The sequence below is a fragment of the Engystomops pustulosus genome, chromosome 9 (assembly GCF_040894005.1).
Source record: "Engystomops pustulosus chromosome 9, aEngPut4.maternal, whole genome shotgun sequence".
Lineage (NCBI taxonomy): Eukaryota > Metazoa > Chordata > Amphibia > Anura > Leptodactylidae > Engystomops > Engystomops pustulosus.
The window spans coordinates 63,590,625-63,606,875 of NC_092419.1; the positions used below are offsets into that span (position 1 = coordinate 63,590,625).

The window sequence follows — 16,251 nt, forward strand, 5'->3', positions numbered from 1 at the left end:
GTTCAAATTGAACAGCTAAAGTCAACGGCCATTCTAAGCTGAATGTGCCTGCTCTCGTCAGATCGCAGCAGCAATGCAGCTTAAGGCTTGGCAAGTACCAGCATGGGAGACTGGCTGGGAATCCCAAGTTCCGTTGACCTTTTTGAACCTGAAAATTGTGTTAGTTTCTCTATGAGATAGCAAAAGAAGGTTCAAATTGAACAGCTGCTGTCAACGGCCATTCTAAGCTGAATGTGCCTGCTCTTGTCAGATCGCAGCAGCAATGCAGCTTAAGGCTTGGCAAGTACCAGCATGGGAGACTGGCTTGGAATCCCAAGTTCTGGTGACCTTTTTGAACCTGAAAATTGTGTTAGTTTCTATATGAGATAGTAGAAGAAGGTTCAAATTGAACAACTGCTGTCAACGGCCATTCTAAGCTGAATGTGTGTGCTCTTGTCAGATCGCAGCAGCGATGCAGCTTAAGGCTTGGCAAGTACCAGCATGGGAGACTGGCTGGGAATCCCAAGTTCTGTTGACCTTTTTGAACCTGAAAATTGTGTTAGTTTCTCTATGAGATAGTAAAAGAAGGTTCAAATTGAACAGCTGCTGTCAACGGCAATTCTAAGCTGAATGTGCCTGCTCTCGTCAGATCGCAGCAGCAATGCAGCTTAAGGCTTGGCAAGTACCAGCATGGGAGACTGGCTGGGAATCCCAAGTTCCGTTGACCTTTTTGAACCTGAAAATTGTGTTAGTTTCTCTATGAGATAGCAAAAGAAGGTTCAAATTGAACAACTGCTGTCAACGGCCATTCTAAGCTGAATGTGCCTGCTCTCGTCAGATCGCAGCAGTAATGCAGCTTAAGGCTTGGCAAGTACCAGCATGGGAGACTGGCTGGGAATCCCAAGTTCTGTTGACCTCTTTGATCCTGAAAATTGTGTTAGTTTCTCCATGAGATAGTAAAAGAAGGTTCAAATTGAACAGCTGCTGTCAACGGCCATTCTAAGCTGAATGTGCGTGCTCTTGTCAGATCGCAGCAGCGATGCAGCTTAAGGCTTGGCAAGTACCAGCATGGGAGACTGGCTGGGAATCCCAAGTTCTGTTGACCTTTTTGAACTTGAAAATTGTTTTAGTTTCTCTATGAGATAGTAAAAGAAGGTTCAATTTGAAATGCTGCTGTCAACGGCCATTCTAAGCTGAATGTGCCTGCTCTCGTCAGATCGCAGCAGCAATGCAGCTTAAGGCTTGGCAAGTACCAGCATGGGAGACTGGCTGGGAATCCCAAGTTCCGTTGACCTTTTTGAACCTGAAAATTGTGTTAGTTTCTCTATGAGATAGTAAAAGAAGGTTCAAATTGAACAGCTGCTGTCAACGGCCATTCTAAGCTGAATGTGCGTGCTCTTGTCAGATCGCAGCAGTGATGCAGCTTAAGGCTTGGCAAGTACCAGCATGGGAGACTGGCTGGGAATCCCAAGTTCTGGCGACTTTTTTGAACCTGAAAATTGTGTTAGTTTCTCTATGAGATAGTAAAAGAAGGTTCAAATTGAACAGCTGCTGTCAACGGCCATTCTAAGCTGAATGTGCCTGCTCTCGTCAGATCGCAGCAGCAATGCAGCTTAAGGCTTGGCAAGTACCAGCATGGGAGACTGGCTGGGAATCCCAAGTTCCGTTGACCTTTTTGAACCTGAAAATTGTGTTAGTTTCTCTATGAGATAGCAAAAGAAGGTTCAAATTGAACAGCTGCTGTCAACGGCCATTCTAAGCTGAATGTGCCTGCTCTTGTCAGATCGCAGCAGCAATGCAGCTTAAGGCTTGGCAAGTACCAGCATGGGAGACTGGCTGGGAATCCCAAGTTCTGTTGACCTTTTTGAACCTGAAAATTGTGTTAGTTTCTCTATGAGATAGTAAAAGAAGGTTCAAATTGAACAGCTGCTGTCAACGGCCATTCTAAGCTTAATGTGCCTGCTCTTGTCAGATCGCAGCAGCAATGCAGCTTAAGGCTTGGCAAGTACCAGCATGGGAGACTGGCTTGGAATCCCAAGTTCTGGTGACCTTTTTGAACCTGAAAATTGTGTTAGTTTCTATATGAGATAGTAGAAGAAGGTTCAAATTGAACAACTGCTGTCAACGGCCATTCTAAGCTGAATGTGTGTGCTCTTGTCAGATCGCAGCAGCGATGCAGCTTAAGGCTTGGCAAGTACCAGCATGGGAGACTGGCTGGGAATCCCAAGTTCTGTTGACCTTTTTGAACCTGAAAATTGTGTTAGTTTCTCTATGAGATAGCAAAAGAAGGTTCAAATTGAACAGCTGCTGTCAACGGCCATTCTAAGCTGAATGTGCCTGCTCTCGTCAGATTGCAGCAGCAATGCAGCGTAATGCTTGGCAAGTACCAGCATGGGAGACTGGCTGGGAATTCCAAGTTCCGTTGATCTTTTTGAACCTGAAAATGTGTTAGTTTCTCTATGAGATAGTAAAAGAAGGTTCAAATTGAACAGCTGCTGTCAACGGCCATTCTAAGCTGAATGTGCCTGCTCTCGTCAGATCGCAGCAGCAATGCAGCGTAAGGCTTGGCAAGTACCAGCATGGGAGACTGGCTGGGAATTCCAAGTTCCGTTGACCTTTTTGAACCTGAAAATGTGTTAGTTTCTCTATGAGATAGTAAAAGAAGGTTCAAATTGAACAGCTGCTGTCAACGGCCATTCTAAGCTGAATGTGCCTGCTCTCGTCAGATCGCAGCAGCAATGCAGCTTAAGGCTTGGCAAGTACCAGCATGGGAGACTGGCTGGGAATCCCAAGTTCCGTTGAACTTTTTGAACCTGAAAATTGTGTTAGTTTCTCTATGAGATAGTAAAAGAAGGTTCAAATTGAACAGCTGCTGTCAACGGCCATTCTAAGCTGAATGTGCCTGCTCTCGTCAGATCGCAGCAGCAATGCATCGTAAGGCTTGGCAAGTACCAGCATGGGAGACTGGCTGGGAATTCCAAGTTTCGTTGACCTTTTTGAACCTGAAAATGTGTTAGTTTCTCTATGAGATAGTAAAAGAAGGTTCAAATTTAACAGCTGCTGTCAACGGCCATTCTAAGCTGAATGTGCCTGCTCTCGTCAGATCGCAGCAGCAATGCAGCTTAAGGCTTGGCAAGTACCAGCATGGGAGACTGGCTGGGAATCCCAAGTTCCGTTGACCTTTTTGAACCTGAAAATTGTGTTAGTTTCTCTATGAGATAGCAAAAGAAGGTTCAAATTGAACAGCTGCTGTCAACGGCCATTCTAAGCTGAATGTGCCTGCTCTTGTCAGATCGCAGCAGCAATGCAGCTTAAGGCTTGGCAAGTACCAGCATGGGAGACTGGCTGGGAATCCCAAGTTCTGTTGACCTTTTTGAACCTGAAAATTGTGTTAGTTTCTCTATGAGATAGTAAAAGAAGGTTCAAATTGAACAGCTGCTGTCAACGGCCATTCTAAGCTGAATGTGCCTGCTCTTGTCAGATCGCAGCAGCAATGCAGCTTAAGGCTTGGCAAGTACCAGCATGGGAGACTGGCTTGGAATCCCAAGTTCTGGTGACCTTTTTGAACCTGAAAATTGTGTTAGTTTCTATATGAGATAGTAGAAGAAGGTTCAAATTGAACAACTGCTGTCAACGGCCATTCAAAGCTGAATGTGTGTGCTCTTGTCAGATCGCAGCAGCGATGCAGCTTAAGGCTTGGCAAGTACCAGCATGGGAGACTGGCTGGGAATCCCAAGTTCTGTTGACCTTTTTGAACCTGAAAATTGTGTTAGTTTCTCTATGAGATAGCAAAAGAAGGTTCAAATTGAACAGCTGCTGTCAACGGCCATTCTAAGCTGAATGTGCCTGCTCTCGTCAGATTGCAGCAGCAATGCAGCGTAATGCTTGGCAAGTACCAGCATGGGAGACTGGCTGGGAATTCCAAGTTCCGTTGACCTTTTTGAACCTGAAAATGTGTTAGTTTCTCTATGAGATAGTAAAAGAAGGTTCAAATTGAACAGCTGCTGTCAACGGCCATTCTAAGCTGAATGTGCCTGCTCTCGTCAGATCGCAGCAGCAATGCAGCGTAAGGCTTGGCAAGTACCAGCATGGGAGACTGGCTGGGAATTCCAAGTTCCGTTGACCTTTTTGAACCTGAAAATGTGTTAGTTTCTCTATGAGATAGTAAAAGAAGGTTCAAATTGAACAGCTGCTGTCAACGGCCATTCTAAGCTGAATGTGCCTGCTCTCGTCAGATCGCAGCAGCAATGCAGCTTAAGGCTTGGCAAGTACCAGCATGGGAGACTGGCTGGGAATCCCAAGTTCCGTTGAACTTTTTGAACCTGAAAATTGTGTTAGTTTCTCTATGAGATAGTAAAAGAAGGTTCAAATTGAACAGCTGCTGTCAACGGCCATTCTAAGCTGAATGTGCCTGCTCTCGTCAGATCGCAGCAGCAATGCATCGTAAGGCTTGGCAAGTACCAGCATGGGAGACTGGCTGGGAATTCCAAGTTTCGTTGACCTTTTTGAACCTGAAAATGTGTTAGTTTCTCTATGAGATAGTAAAAGAAGGTTCAAATTTAACAGCTGCTGTCAACGGCCATTCTAAGCTGAATGTGCCTGCTCTCGTCAGATCGCAGCAGCAATGCAGCTTAAGGCTTGGCAAGTACCAGCATGGGAGACTGGCTGGGAATCCCAAGTTCCGTTGACCTTTTTGAACCTGAAAATTGTGTTAGTTTCTCTATGAGATAGCAAAAGAAGGTTCAAATTGAACAGCTGCTGTCAACGGCCATTCTAAGCTGAATGTGCCTGCTCTTGTCAGATCGCAGCAGCAATGCAGCTTAAGGCTTGGCAAGTACCAGCATGGGAGACTGGCTGGGAATCCCAAGTTCTGTTGACCTTTTTGAACCTGAAAATTGTGTTAGTTTCTCTATGAGATAGTAAAAGAAGGTTCAAATTGAACAGCTGCTGTCAACGGCCATTCTAAGCTGAATGTGCCTGCTCTTGTCAGATCGCAGCAGCAATGCAGCTTAAGGCTTGGCAAGTACCAGCATGGGAGACTGGCTTGGAATCCCAAGTTCTGGTGACCTTTTTGAACCTGAAAATTGTGTTAGTTTCTATATGAGATAGTAGAAGAAGGTTCAAATTGAGCAACTGCTGTCAACGGCCATTCTAAGCTGAATGTGTGTGCTCTTGTCAGATCGCAGCAGCGATGCAGCTTAAGGCTTGGCAAGTACCAGCATGGGAGACTGGCTGGGAATCCCAAGTTCTGTTGACCTTTTTGAACCTGAAAATTGTGTTAGTTTCTCTATGAGATAGTAAAAGAAGGTTCAAATTGAACAGCTGCTGTCAACGGCAATTCTAAGCTGAATGTGCCTGCTCTCGTCAGATCGCAGCAGCAATGCAGCTTAAGGCTTGGCAAGTACCAGCATGGGAGACTGGCTGGGAATCCCAAGTTCCGTTGACCTTTTTGAACCTGAAAATTGTGTTAGTTTCTCTATGAGATAGCAAAAGAAGGTTCAAATTGAACAGCTGCTGTCAACGGCCATTCTAAGCTGAATGTGCCTGCTCTCGTCAGATCGCAGCAGCAATGCAGCTTAAGGCTTGGCAAGTACCAGCATGGGGGACTGGCTGGGAATCCCAAGTTCTGTTGACCTTTTTTAACCTGAAAATTGTGTTAGTTTCTCTATGAGATAGTAAAAGAAGGTTCAAATTGAACAGCTGCTGTCAACGGCCATTCTAAGCTGAATGTGCCTGCTCTCGTCAGATCGCAGCAGCAATGCAGCTTAAGGCTTGGCAAGTACCAGCATGGGAGACTGGCTGGGAATCCCAAGTTCCGTTGACCTTTTTGAACCTGAAAATTGTGTTAGTTTCTCTATGAGATAGCAAAAGAAGGTTCAAATTGAACAGCTGCTGTCAACGGCCATTCTAAGCTGAATGTGCCTGCTCTTGTCAGATCGCAGCAGCAATGCAGCTTAAGGCTTGGCAAGTACCAGCATGGGAGACTGGCTGGGAATCCCAAGTTCTGTTTACCTTTTTGAACCTGAAAATTGTGTTAGTTTCTCTATGAGATAGTAAAAGAAGGTTCAAATTGAACAGCTGCTGTCAACGGCCATTCTAAGCTGAATGTGCCTGCTCTTGTCAGATCGCAGCAGCAATGCAGCTTAAGGCTTGGCAAGTACCAGCATGGGAGACTGGCTAGGAATCCCAAGTTCTGGTGACCTTTTTGAACCTGAAAATTGTGTTAGTTTCTATATGAGATAGTAGAAGAAGGTTCAAATTGAACAACTGCTGTCAACGGCCATTCTAAGCTGAATGTGTGTGCTTTTGTCAGATTGCAGCAGCGATGCAGCTTAAGGCTTGGCAAGTACCAGCATGGGAGTCTGGCTGGGAATCCCAAGTTCTGTTGACCTTTTTGAACCTGAAAATTGTGTTAGTTTCTCTATGAGATAGCAAAAGAAGGTTCAAATTGAACAGCTGCTGTCAACGGCCATTCTAAGCTGAATGTGCCTGCTCTCGTCAGATCGCAGCAGCAATGCAGCGTAAGGCTTGGCAAGTACCAGCATGGGAGACTGGCTGGGAATTCCAAGTTCCGTTGACCTTTTTGAACCTGAAAATGTGTTAGTTTCTCTATGAGATAGTAAAAGAAGGTTCAAATTGAACAGCTGAAGTCAACGGCCATTCTAAGCTGAATGTGCCTGCTTTCGTCAGATCGCAGCAGCAATGCAGCTTAAGGCTTGGCAAGTACCAGCATGGGAGACTGGCTGGGAATCCCAAGTTCCGTTGACCTTTTTGAACCTGAAAATTGTGTTAGTTTCTCTATGAGATAGCAAAAGAAGGTTCAAATTGAACAGCTGCCGTCAACGGCCATTCTAAGCTTAATGTGCCTGCTCTTGTCAGATCGCAGCAGCAATGCAGCTTAAGGCTTGGCAAGTACCAGCATGGGAGACTGGCTGGGAATCCCAAGTTCTGTTGACCTTTTTGAACCTGAAAATTGTGTTAGTTTCTCTATGAGATAGTAAAAGAAGGTTCAAATTGAACAGCTGCCGTCAACGGCCATTCTAAGCTGAATGTGCCTGCTCTTGTCAGATCGCAGCAGCAATGCAGCTTAAGGCTTGGCAAGTACCAGCATGGGAGACTGGCTTGGAATCCCAAGTTCTGGTGACCTTTTTGAACCTGAAAATTGTGTTAGTTTCTATATGAGATAGTAGAAGAAGGTTCAAATTGAACAACTGCTGTCAACGGCCATTCTAAGCTGAATGTGTGTGCTCTTGTCAGATCGCAGCAGCGATGCAGCTTAAGGCTTGGCAAGTACCAGCATGGGAGACTGGCTGGGAATCCCAAGTTCTGTTGACCTTTTTGAACCTGAAAATTGTGTTAGTTTCTCTATGAGATAGTAAAAGAAGGTTCAAATTGAACAGCTGCTGTCAACGGCAATTCTAAGCTGAATGTGCCTGCTCTCGTCAGATCGCAGCAGCAATGCAGCTTAAGGCTTGGCAAGTACCAGCATGGGAGACTGGCTGGGAATCCCAAGTTCCGTTGACCTTTTTGAACCTGAAAATTGTGTTAGTTTCTCTATGAGATAGCAAAAGAAGGTTCAAATTGAACAGCTGCTGTCAACGGCCATTCTAAGCTGAATGTGCCTGCTCTCGTCAGATCGCAGCAGCAATGCAGCTTAAGGCTTGGCAAGTACCAGCATGGGAGACTGGCTGGGAATCCCAAGTTCTGTTGACCTTTTTGCACCTGAAAATTGTGTTAGTTTCTCTATGAGATAGTAAAAGAAGGTTCAAATTAAACAGCTGCTGTCAACGGCCATTCAAAGCTGAATGTGCCTGCTCTCGTCAGATCGCAGCAGCAATGCAGCGTAAGGCTTGGCAAGTACCAGCATGGGAGACTGGCTGGGAATTCCAAGTTCCGTTGACCTTTTTGAACCTGAAAATGTGTTAGTTTCTCTATGAGATAGTAAAAGAAGGTTCAAATTGAACAGCTGCTATCAACGGCCATTCTAAGCTGAATGTGCCTGCTCTCGTCAGATCGCAGCAGCAATGCAGCGTAAGGCTTGGCAAGTACCAGCATGGGAGACTGGCTGGGAATTCCAAGTTTCGTTGACCTTTTTGAACCTGAAAATGTGTTAGTTTCTCTATGAGATAGTAAAAGAAGGTTCAAATTGAACAGCTGCTGTCAACGGCCATTCTAAGCTGAATGTGCCTGCTCTTGTCAGATCGCAGCAGCAATGCAGCTTAAGGCTTGGCAAGTACCAGCATGGGAGACTGGCTGGGAATCCCAAGTTCTGGTGACCTTTTTGAACCTGAAAATTGTGTTAGTTTCTCTATGAGATAGTAAAAGAAGGTTCAAATTGAACAGCTGCTGTCAACGGCCATTCTAAGCTGAATGTGCCTGCTCTTGTCAGATCGCAGCAGCAATGCAGCTTAAGGCTTGGCAAGTACCAGCATGGGAGACTGGCTTGGAATCCCAAGTTCTGGTGACCTTTTTGAACCTGAAAATTGTGTTAGTTTCTATATGAGATAGTAGAAGAAGGTTCAAATTGAACAACTGCTGTCAACGGCCATTCTAAGCTGAATGTGTGTGCTCTTGTCAGATCGCAGCAGCGATGCAGCTTAAGGCTTGGCAAGTACCAGCATGGGAGACTGGCTGGGAATCCCAAGTTCTGTTGACCTTTTTGAACCTGAAAATTGTGTTAGTTTCTCTATGAGATAGTAAAAGAAGGTTCAAATTGAACAGCTGCTGTCAACGGCAATTCTAAGCTGAATGTGCCTGCTCTCGTCAGATCGCAGCAGCAATGCAGCTTAAGGCTTGGCAAGTACCAGCATGGGGGACTGGCTGGGAATCCCAAGTTCTGTTGACCTTTTTTAACCTGAAAATTGTGTTAGTTTCTCTATGAGATAGTAAAAGAAGGTTCAAATTGAACAGCTGCTGTCAACGGCCATTCTAAGCTGAATGTGCCTGCTCTCGTCAGATCGCAGCAGCAATGCAGCTTAAGGCTTGGCAAGTACCAGCATGGGAGACTGGCTGGGAATCCCAAGTTCCGTTGACCTTTTTGAACCTGAAAATTGTGTTAGTTTCTCTATGAGATAGCAAAAGAAGGTTCAAATTGAACAGCTGCTGTCAACGGCCGTTCTAAGCTGAATGTGCCTGCTCTTGTCAGATCGCAGCAGCAATGCAGCTTAAGGCTTGGCAAGTACCAGCATGGGAGACTGGCTGGGAATCCCAAGTTCTGTTTACCTTTTTGAACCTGAAAATTGTGTTAGTTTCTCTATGAGATAGTAAAAGAAGGTTCAAATTGAACAGCTGCTGTCAACGGCCATTCTAAGCTGAATGTGCCTGCTCTTGTCAGATCGCAGCAGCAATGCAGCTTAAGGCTTGGCAAGTACCAGCATGGGAGACTGGCTTGGAATCCCAAGTTCTGGTGACCTTTTTGAACCTGAAAATTGTGTTAGTTTCTATATGAGATAGTAGAAGAAGGTTCAAATTGAACAACTGCTGTCAATGGCAATTCTAAGCTGAATGTGTGTGCTCTTGTCAGATCGCAGCAGCGATGCAGCTTAAGGCTTGGCAAGTACCAGCATGGGAGACTGGCTGGGAATCCCAAGTTCTGTTGACCTTTTTGAACCTGAAAATTGTGTTAGTTTCTCTATGAGATAGTAAAAGAAGGTTCAAATTGAACAGCTGCTGTCAACGGCCATTCTAAGCTGAATGTGCCTGCTCTCGTCAGATCGCAGCAGCAATGCAGCTTAAGGCTTGGCAAGTATCAGCATGGGAGACTGGCTGGGAATCCCAAGTTCTGTTCACCTTTTTGAACCTGAAAATTGTGTTAGTTTCTCTATGAGATAGTAAAAGAAGGTTCAAATTGAACAGCTGCTGTCAACGGCCATTCTAAGCTGAATGTGCCTGCTCTCGTCAGATCGCAGCAGCAATGCAGCTTAAGGCTTGGCAAGTACCAGCATGGGAGACTGGCTGGGAATTCCAAGTTCTTTTGAACCTGAAAATGTGTTAGTTTCTCTATGAGATAGTAAAAGAAGGTTCAAATTGAACAGCTGCTGTCAACGGCCATTCTAAGCTGAATGTGCGTGCTCTCATCAGATCGCAGCAGCAATGCAGCTTAAGGCTTGGCAAGTACCAGCATGGGAGACTGGCTGGGAATCCCAAGTTCCGTTGACCTTTTTGAACCTGAAAATTGTGTTAGTTTCTCTATGAGATAGCAAAAGAAGGTTCAAATTGAACAGCTGCTGTCAACGGCCATTCTAAGCTGAATGTGCCTGCTCTCGTCAGATCGCAGCAGCAATGCAGCGTAATGCTTGGCAAGTACCAGCATGGGAGACTGGCTGGGAATTCCAAGTTCCGTTGACCTTTTTGAACCTGAAAATGTGTTAGTTTCTCTATGAGATAGTAAAAGAAGGTTCAAATTGAACAGCTGCTGTCAACGGCCATTCTAAGCTGAATGTGCCTGCTCTCGTCAGATCGCAGCAGCAATGCAGCGTAAGGCTTGGCAAGTACCAGCATGGGAGACTGGCTGGGAATTCCAAGTTCCGTTGACCTTTTTGAACCTGAAAATGTGTTAGTTTCTCTATGAGATAGTAAAAGAAGGTTCAAATTGAACAGCTGCTGTCAACGGCCATTCTAAGCTGAATGTGCCTGCTCTTGTCAGATCGCAGCAGCAATGCAGCTTAAGGCTTGGCAAGTACCAGCATGGGAGACTGGCTGGGAATCCCAAGTTCCGTTGACCTTTTTGAACCTGAAAATTGTGTTAGTTTCTCTATGAGATAGTAAAAGAAGGTTCAAATTGAACAGCTGCTGTCAACGGCCATTCTAAGCTGAATGTGCCTGCTCTCGTCAGATCGCAGCAGCAATGCAGCGTAAGGCTTGGCAAGTACCAGCATGGGAGACTGGCTGGGAATTCCAAGTTTCGTTGACCTTTTTGAACCTGAAAATGTGTTAGTTTCTCTATGAGATAGTAAAAGAAGGTTCAAATTGAACAGCTGCTGTCAACGGCCATTCTAAGCTGAATGTGCCTGCTCTCGTCAGATCGCAGCAGCAATGCAGCTTAAGGCTTGGCAAGTACCAGCATGGGAGACTGGCTGGGAATCCCAAGTTCCGTTGACCTTTTTGAACCTGAAAATTGTGTTAGTTTCTCTATGAGATAGCAAAAGAAGGTTCAAATTGAACAGCTGCTGTCAACGGCCATTCTAAGCTGAATGTGCCTGCTCTTGTCAGATCGCAGCAGCAATGCAGCTTAAGGCTTGGCAAGTACCAGCATGGGAGACTGGCTGGGAATCCCAAGTTCTGTTGACCTTTTTGAACCTGAAAATTGTGTTAGTTTCTCTATGAGATAGTAAAAGAAGGTTCAAATTGAACAGCTGCTGTCAACGGCCATTCTAAGCTGAATGTGCCTGCTCTTGTCAGTTCGCAGCAGCAATGCAGCTTAAGGCTTGGCAAGTACCAGCATGGGAGACTGGCTGGGAATCCCAAGTTCCGTTGACCTTTTTGAACCTGAAAATTGTGTTAGTTTCTCTATGAGATAGCAAAAGAAGGTTCAAATTGAACAGCTGCTGTCAACGGCCGTTCTAAGCTGAATGTGCCTGCTCTTGTCAGATCGCAGCAGCAATGCAGCTTAAGGCTTGGCAAGTACCAGCATGGGAGACTGGCTGGGAATCCCAAGTTCTGTTTACCTTTTTGAACCTGAAAATTGTGTTAGTTTCTCTATGAGATAGTAAAAGAAGGTTCAAATTGAACAGCTGCTGTCAACGGCCATTCTAAGCTGAATGTGCCTGCTCTTGTCAGATCGCAGCAGCAATGCAGCTTAAGGCTTGGCAAGTACCAGCATGGGAGACTGGCTTGGAATCCCAAGTTCTGGTGACCTTTTTGAACCTGAAAATTGTGTTAGTTTCTATATGAGATAGTAGAAGAAGGTTCAAATTGAACAACTGCTGTCAACGGCAATTCTAAGCTGAATGTGTGTGCTCTTGTCAGATCGCAGCAGCGATGCAGCTTAAGGCTTGGCAAGTACCAGCATGGGAGACTGGCTGGGAATCCCAAGTTCTGTTGACCTTTTTGAACCTGAAAATTGTGTTAGTTTCTCTATGAGATAGTAAAAGAAGGTTCAAATTGAACAGCTGCTGTCAACGGCCATTCTAAGCTGAATGTGCCTGCTCTCGTCAGATCGCAGCAGCAATGCAGCTTAAGGCTTGGCAAGTATCAGCATGGGAGACTGGCTGGGAATCCCAAGTTCTGTTGACCTTTTTGAACCTGAAAATTGTGTTAGTTTCTCTATGAGATAGTAAAAGAAGGTTCAAATTGAACAGCTGCTGTCAACGGCCATTCTAAGCTGAATGTGCCTGCTCTCGTCAGATCGCAGCAGCAATGCAGCTTAAGGCTTGGCAAGTACCAGCATGGGAGACTGGCTGGGAATTCCAAGTTCTTTTGAACCTGAAAATGTGTTAGTTTCTCTATGAGATAGTAAAAGAAGGTTCAAATTGAACAGCTGCTGTCAACGGCCATTCTAAGCTGAATGTGCGTGCTCTCATCAGATCGCAGCAGCAATGCAGCTTAAGGCTTGGCAAGTACCAGCATGGGAGACTGGCTGGGAATCCCAAGTTCCGTTGACCTTTTTGAACCTGAAAATTGTGTTAGTTTCTCTATGAGATAGCAAAAGAAGGTTCAAATTGAACAGCTGCTGTCAACGGCCATTCTAAGCTGAATGTGCCTGCTCTCGTCAGATCGCAGCAGCAATGCAGCGTAATGCTTGGCAAGTACCAGCATGGGAGACTGGCTGGGAATTCCAAGTTCCGTTGACCTTTTTGAACCTGAAAATGTGTTAGTTTCTCTATGAGATAGTAAAAGAAGGTTCAAATTGAACAGCTGCTGTCAACGGCCATTCTAAGCTGAATGTGCCTGCTCTCGTCAGATCGCAGCAGCAATGCAGCGTAAGGCTTGGCAAGTACCAGCATGGGAGACTGGCTGGGAATTCCAAGTTCCGTTGACCTTTTTGAACCTGAAAATGTGTTAGTTTCTCTATGAGATAGTAAAAGAAGGTTCAAATTGAACAGCTGCTGTCAACGGCCATTCTAAGCTGAATGTGCCTGCTCTTGTCAGATCGCAGCAGCAATGCAGCTTAAGGCTTGGCAAGTACCAGCATGGGAGACTGGCTGGGAATCCCAAGTTCCGTTGACCTTTTTGAACCTGAAAATTGTGTTAGTTTCTCTATGAGATAGTAAAAGAAGGTTCAAATTGAACAGCTGCTGTCAACGGCCATTCTAAGCTGAATGTGCCTGCTCTCGTCAGATCGCAGCAGCAATGCAGCGTAAGGCTTGGCAAGTACCAGCATGGGAGACTGGCTGGGAATTCCAAGTTTCGTTGACCTTTTTGAACCTGAAAATGTGTTAGTTTCTCTATGAGATAGTAAAAGAAGGTTCAAATTGAACAGCTGCTGTCAACGGCCATTCTAAGCTGAATGTGCCTGCTCTCGTCAGATCGCAGCAGCAATGCAGCTTAAGGCTTGGCAAGTACCAGCATGGGAGACTGGCTGGGAATCCCAAGTTCCGTTGACCTTTTTGAACCTGAAAATTGTGTTAGTTTCTCTATGAGATAGCAAAAGAAGGTTCAAATTGAACAGCTGCTGTCAACGGCCATTCTAAGCTGAATGTGCCTGCTCTTGTCAGATCGCAGCAGCAATGCAGCTTAAGGCTTGGCAAGTACCAGCATGGGAGACTGGCTGGGAATCCCAAGTTCTGTTGACCTTTTTGAACCTGAAAATTGTGTTAGTTTCTCTATGAGATAGTAAAAGAAGGTTCAAATTGAACAGCTGCTGTCAACGGCCATTCTAAGCTGAATGTGCCTGCTCTTGTCAGTTCGCAGCAGCAATGCAGCTTAAGGCTTGGCAAGTACCAGCATGGGAGACTGGCTTGGAATCCCAAGTTCTGGTGACCTTTTTGAACCTGAAAATTGTGTTAGTTTCTATATGAGATAGTAGAAGAAGGTTCAAATTGAACAACTGCTGCCAACGGCCATTCTAAGCTGAATGTGTGTGCTCTTGTCAGATCGCAGCAGCGATGCAGCTTAAGGCTTGGCAAGTACCAGCATGGGAGACTGGCTGGGAATCCCAAGTTCTGTTGACCTTTTTGAACCTGAAAATTGTGTTAGTTTCTCTATGAGATAGTAAAAGAAGGTTCAAATTGAACAGCTGCTGTCAACGGCAATTCTAAGCTGAATGTGCCTGCTCTCGTCAGATCGCAGCAGCAATGCAGCTTAAGGCTTGGCAAGTACCAGCATGGGAGACTGGCTCGGTATCCCAAGTTCCGTTGACCTTTTTGAACCTGAAAATTGTGTTAGTTTCTCTATGAGATAGCAAAAGAAGGTTCAAATTGAACAGCTGCTGTCAACGGCCATTCTAAGCTGAATGGGCCTGCTCTCGTCAGATCGCAGCAGCAATGCAGCTTAAGGCTTGGCAAGTACCAGCATGGGGGATTGGCTGGGAATCCCAAGTTCTGTTGACCTTTTTTAACCTGAAAATTGTGTTAGTTTCTCTATGAGATAGTAAAAGAAGGTTCAAATTGAACAGCTGCTGTCAACGGCCATTCTAAGCTGAATGTGCCTGCTCTCGTCAGATCGCAGCAGCAATGCAGCTTAAGGCTTGGCAAGTACCAGCATGGGAGACTGGCTGGGAATCCCAAGTTCCGTTGACCTTTTTGAACCTGAAAATTGTGTTAGTTTCTCTATGAGATAGCAAAAGAAGGTTCAAATTGAACAGCTGCTGTCAACGGCCATTCTAAGCTGAATGTGCCTGCTCTTGTCAGATCGCAGCAGCAATTCAGCTTAAGGCTTGGCAAGTACCAGCATGGGAGACTGGCTGGGAATCCCAAGTTCTGTTTACCTTTTTGAACCTGAAAATTGTGTTAGTTTCTCTATGAGATAGTAAAAGAAGGTTCAAATTGAACAGCTGCTGTCAACGGCCATTCTAAGCTGAATGTGCCTGCTCTTGTCAGATCGCAGCAGCAATGCAGCTTAAGGCTTGGCAAGTACCAGCATGGGAGACTGGCTTGGAATCCCAAGTTCTGGTGACCTTTTTGAACCTGAAAATTGTGTTAGTTTCTATATGAGATAGTAGAAGAAGGTTCAAATTGAACAACTGCTGTCAACGGCCATTCTAAGCTGAATGTGTGTGCTCTTGTCAGATCGCAGCAGCGATGCAGCTTAAGGCTTGGCAAGTACCAGCATGGGAGACTGGCTGGGAATCCCAAGTTCTGTTGACCTTTTTGAACCTGAAAATTGTGTTAGTTTCTCTATGAGATAGTAAAAGAAGGTTCAAATTGAACAGCTGCTGTCAACGGCCATTCTAAGCTGAATGTGCCTGCTCTTGTCAGATCGCAGCAGCAATGCAGCTTAAGGCTTGGCAAGTATCAGCATGGGAGACTGGCTGGGAATCCCAAGTTCCGTTGACCTTTTTGAACCTGAAAATTGTGTTAGTTTCTCTATGAGATAGAAAAAGAAGGTTCAAATTGAACAGCTGCTGTCAACGGCCATTCTAAGCTGAATGTGCGTGCTCTCATCAGATCGCAGCAGCAATGCAGCTTAAGGCTTGGCAAGTACCAGCATGGGAGACTGGCTGGGAATCCCAAGTTCTGTTGACCTTTTTGAACCTGAAAATTGTGTTAGTTTCTCTATGAGATAGCAAAAGAAGGTTCAAATTGAACAGCTGCTGTCAACGGCCATTCTAAGCTGAATGTGCCTGCTCTCGTCAGATCGCAGCAGCAATGCAGCGTAAGGCTTGGCAAGTACCAGCATGGGAGACTGGCTGGGAATTCCAAGTTCCGTTGACCTTTTTGAACCTGAAAATGTGTTAGTTTCTCTATGAGATAGTAAAAGAAGGTTCAAATTGAACAGCTGCTGTCAACGGCCATTCTAAGCTGAATGTGCCTGCTCTCGTCAGATCGCAGCAGCAATGCAGCGTAAGGCTTGGCAAGTACCAGCATGGGAGACTGGCTGGGAATTCCAAGTTCCGTTGACCTTTTTGAACCTGAAAATGTGTTAGTTTCTCTATGAGATAGTAAAAGAAGGTTCAAATTGAACAGCTGAAGTCAACGGCCATTCTAAGCTGAATGTGCCTGCTCTCGTCAGATCGCAGCAGCAATGCAGCTTAAGGCTTGGCAAGTACCAGCATGGGAGACTGGCTGGGAATCCCAAGTTCCGTTGACCTTTTTGAACCTGAAAATTGTGTTAGTTTCTCTATGAGATAGCAAAAGAAGGTTCAAATTGAACAGCTGCTGTCAACGGCCATTC

General features: G+C 45.4%; 54 pseudogenes; all 54 read left to right on the forward strand.

The window, feature by feature from the left end:
- Nucleotides 1–20: 20 nt before the first annotated feature.
- On the forward strand, nt 21–139 carry LOC140091971 (5S ribosomal RNA; annotated as a pseudogene).
- Nucleotides 140–587: 448 nt separating this feature from the next.
- LOC140083903 (5S ribosomal RNA) lies at nt 588–706 on the forward strand (annotated as a pseudogene).
- A 70-nt stretch (nt 707–776) lies between these two features.
- On the forward strand, nt 777–895 carry LOC140086400 (5S ribosomal RNA; annotated as a pseudogene).
- Nucleotides 896–965: 70 nt separating this feature from the next.
- Nucleotides 966–1,084, forward strand: LOC140097163 (5S ribosomal RNA; annotated as a pseudogene).
- Nucleotides 1,085–1,154: 70 nt separating this feature from the next.
- Nucleotides 1,155–1,273, forward strand: LOC140091984 (5S ribosomal RNA; annotated as a pseudogene).
- Nucleotides 1,274–1,532: 259 nt separating this feature from the next.
- On the forward strand, nt 1,533–1,651 carry LOC140091996 (5S ribosomal RNA; annotated as a pseudogene).
- A 70-nt stretch (nt 1,652–1,721) lies between these two features.
- Nucleotides 1,722–1,840, forward strand: LOC140090980 (5S ribosomal RNA; annotated as a pseudogene).
- Nucleotides 1,841–2,476: 636 nt separating this feature from the next.
- On the forward strand, nt 2,477–2,595 carry LOC140087642 (5S ribosomal RNA; annotated as a pseudogene).
- A 69-nt stretch (nt 2,596–2,664) lies between these two features.
- LOC140087016 (5S ribosomal RNA) lies at nt 2,665–2,783 on the forward strand (annotated as a pseudogene).
- Nucleotides 2,784–3,041: 258 nt separating this feature from the next.
- On the forward strand, nt 3,042–3,160 carry LOC140092009 (5S ribosomal RNA; annotated as a pseudogene).
- Nucleotides 3,161–3,230: 70 nt separating this feature from the next.
- Nucleotides 3,231–3,349, forward strand: LOC140090981 (5S ribosomal RNA; annotated as a pseudogene).
- Nucleotides 3,350–3,985: 636 nt separating this feature from the next.
- On the forward strand, nt 3,986–4,104 carry LOC140087644 (5S ribosomal RNA; annotated as a pseudogene).
- A 69-nt stretch (nt 4,105–4,173) lies between these two features.
- On the forward strand, nt 4,174–4,292 carry LOC140087018 (5S ribosomal RNA; annotated as a pseudogene).
- Nucleotides 4,293–4,550: 258 nt separating this feature from the next.
- On the forward strand, nt 4,551–4,669 carry LOC140092021 (5S ribosomal RNA; annotated as a pseudogene).
- A 70-nt stretch (nt 4,670–4,739) lies between these two features.
- On the forward strand, nt 4,740–4,858 carry LOC140090982 (5S ribosomal RNA; annotated as a pseudogene).
- A 448-nt stretch (nt 4,859–5,306) lies between these two features.
- LOC140083904 (5S ribosomal RNA) lies at nt 5,307–5,425 on the forward strand (annotated as a pseudogene).
- Nucleotides 5,426–5,495: 70 nt separating this feature from the next.
- Nucleotides 5,496–5,614, forward strand: LOC140082078 (5S ribosomal RNA; annotated as a pseudogene).
- Nucleotides 5,615–5,684: 70 nt separating this feature from the next.
- LOC140092033 (5S ribosomal RNA) lies at nt 5,685–5,803 on the forward strand (annotated as a pseudogene).
- Nucleotides 5,804–5,873: 70 nt separating this feature from the next.
- Nucleotides 5,874–5,992, forward strand: LOC140096758 (5S ribosomal RNA; annotated as a pseudogene).
- A 448-nt stretch (nt 5,993–6,440) lies between these two features.
- On the forward strand, nt 6,441–6,559 carry LOC140087645 (5S ribosomal RNA; annotated as a pseudogene).
- A 69-nt stretch (nt 6,560–6,628) lies between these two features.
- On the forward strand, nt 6,629–6,747 carry LOC140085170 (5S ribosomal RNA; annotated as a pseudogene).
- A 70-nt stretch (nt 6,748–6,817) lies between these two features.
- Nucleotides 6,818–6,936, forward strand: LOC140095309 (5S ribosomal RNA; annotated as a pseudogene).
- Nucleotides 6,937–7,384: 448 nt separating this feature from the next.
- LOC140083905 (5S ribosomal RNA) lies at nt 7,385–7,503 on the forward strand (annotated as a pseudogene).
- A 70-nt stretch (nt 7,504–7,573) lies between these two features.
- Nucleotides 7,574–7,692, forward strand: LOC140079220 (5S ribosomal RNA; annotated as a pseudogene).
- A 70-nt stretch (nt 7,693–7,762) lies between these two features.
- LOC140096988 (5S ribosomal RNA) lies at nt 7,763–7,881 on the forward strand (annotated as a pseudogene).
- A 69-nt stretch (nt 7,882–7,950) lies between these two features.
- Nucleotides 7,951–8,069, forward strand: LOC140098175 (5S ribosomal RNA; annotated as a pseudogene).
- A 636-nt stretch (nt 8,070–8,705) lies between these two features.
- Nucleotides 8,706–8,824, forward strand: LOC140086636 (5S ribosomal RNA; annotated as a pseudogene).
- A 70-nt stretch (nt 8,825–8,894) lies between these two features.
- Nucleotides 8,895–9,013, forward strand: LOC140092045 (5S ribosomal RNA; annotated as a pseudogene).
- Nucleotides 9,014–9,650: 637 nt separating this feature from the next.
- On the forward strand, nt 9,651–9,769 carry LOC140097695 (5S ribosomal RNA; annotated as a pseudogene).
- A 70-nt stretch (nt 9,770–9,839) lies between these two features.
- LOC140098676 (5S ribosomal RNA) lies at nt 9,840–9,958 on the forward strand (annotated as a pseudogene).
- A 60-nt stretch (nt 9,959–10,018) lies between these two features.
- On the forward strand, nt 10,019–10,137 carry LOC140084677 (5S ribosomal RNA; annotated as a pseudogene).
- Nucleotides 10,138–10,207: 70 nt separating this feature from the next.
- Nucleotides 10,208–10,326, forward strand: LOC140098790 (5S ribosomal RNA; annotated as a pseudogene).
- Nucleotides 10,327–10,395: 69 nt separating this feature from the next.
- LOC140087646 (5S ribosomal RNA) lies at nt 10,396–10,514 on the forward strand (annotated as a pseudogene).
- Nucleotides 10,515–10,583: 69 nt separating this feature from the next.
- Nucleotides 10,584–10,702, forward strand: LOC140088912 (5S ribosomal RNA; annotated as a pseudogene).
- A 70-nt stretch (nt 10,703–10,772) lies between these two features.
- On the forward strand, nt 10,773–10,891 carry LOC140093758 (5S ribosomal RNA; annotated as a pseudogene).
- Nucleotides 10,892–10,960: 69 nt separating this feature from the next.
- On the forward strand, nt 10,961–11,079 carry LOC140092057 (5S ribosomal RNA; annotated as a pseudogene).
- Nucleotides 11,080–11,149: 70 nt separating this feature from the next.
- Nucleotides 11,150–11,268, forward strand: LOC140090983 (5S ribosomal RNA; annotated as a pseudogene).
- A 70-nt stretch (nt 11,269–11,338) lies between these two features.
- Nucleotides 11,339–11,457, forward strand: LOC140096527 (5S ribosomal RNA; annotated as a pseudogene).
- A 637-nt stretch (nt 11,458–12,094) lies between these two features.
- On the forward strand, nt 12,095–12,213 carry LOC140088387 (5S ribosomal RNA; annotated as a pseudogene).
- Nucleotides 12,214–12,283: 70 nt separating this feature from the next.
- On the forward strand, nt 12,284–12,402 carry LOC140098675 (5S ribosomal RNA; annotated as a pseudogene).
- Nucleotides 12,403–12,462: 60 nt separating this feature from the next.
- LOC140084678 (5S ribosomal RNA) lies at nt 12,463–12,581 on the forward strand (annotated as a pseudogene).
- A 70-nt stretch (nt 12,582–12,651) lies between these two features.
- LOC140098792 (5S ribosomal RNA) lies at nt 12,652–12,770 on the forward strand (annotated as a pseudogene).
- A 69-nt stretch (nt 12,771–12,839) lies between these two features.
- On the forward strand, nt 12,840–12,958 carry LOC140087647 (5S ribosomal RNA; annotated as a pseudogene).
- A 69-nt stretch (nt 12,959–13,027) lies between these two features.
- On the forward strand, nt 13,028–13,146 carry LOC140088913 (5S ribosomal RNA; annotated as a pseudogene).
- A 70-nt stretch (nt 13,147–13,216) lies between these two features.
- On the forward strand, nt 13,217–13,335 carry LOC140093759 (5S ribosomal RNA; annotated as a pseudogene).
- Nucleotides 13,336–13,404: 69 nt separating this feature from the next.
- LOC140092069 (5S ribosomal RNA) lies at nt 13,405–13,523 on the forward strand (annotated as a pseudogene).
- A 70-nt stretch (nt 13,524–13,593) lies between these two features.
- Nucleotides 13,594–13,712, forward strand: LOC140090984 (5S ribosomal RNA; annotated as a pseudogene).
- Nucleotides 13,713–14,349: 637 nt separating this feature from the next.
- LOC140096280 (5S ribosomal RNA) lies at nt 14,350–14,468 on the forward strand (annotated as a pseudogene).
- Nucleotides 14,469–14,538: 70 nt separating this feature from the next.
- Nucleotides 14,539–14,657, forward strand: LOC140092081 (5S ribosomal RNA; annotated as a pseudogene).
- A 637-nt stretch (nt 14,658–15,294) lies between these two features.
- On the forward strand, nt 15,295–15,413 carry LOC140095782 (5S ribosomal RNA; annotated as a pseudogene).
- Nucleotides 15,414–15,483: 70 nt separating this feature from the next.
- On the forward strand, nt 15,484–15,602 carry LOC140085993 (5S ribosomal RNA; annotated as a pseudogene).
- A 70-nt stretch (nt 15,603–15,672) lies between these two features.
- LOC140087648 (5S ribosomal RNA) lies at nt 15,673–15,791 on the forward strand (annotated as a pseudogene).
- A 69-nt stretch (nt 15,792–15,860) lies between these two features.
- LOC140087650 (5S ribosomal RNA) lies at nt 15,861–15,979 on the forward strand (annotated as a pseudogene).
- Nucleotides 15,980–16,048: 69 nt separating this feature from the next.
- LOC140092093 (5S ribosomal RNA) lies at nt 16,049–16,167 on the forward strand (annotated as a pseudogene).
- Nucleotides 16,168–16,251: the final 84 nt, after the last annotated feature.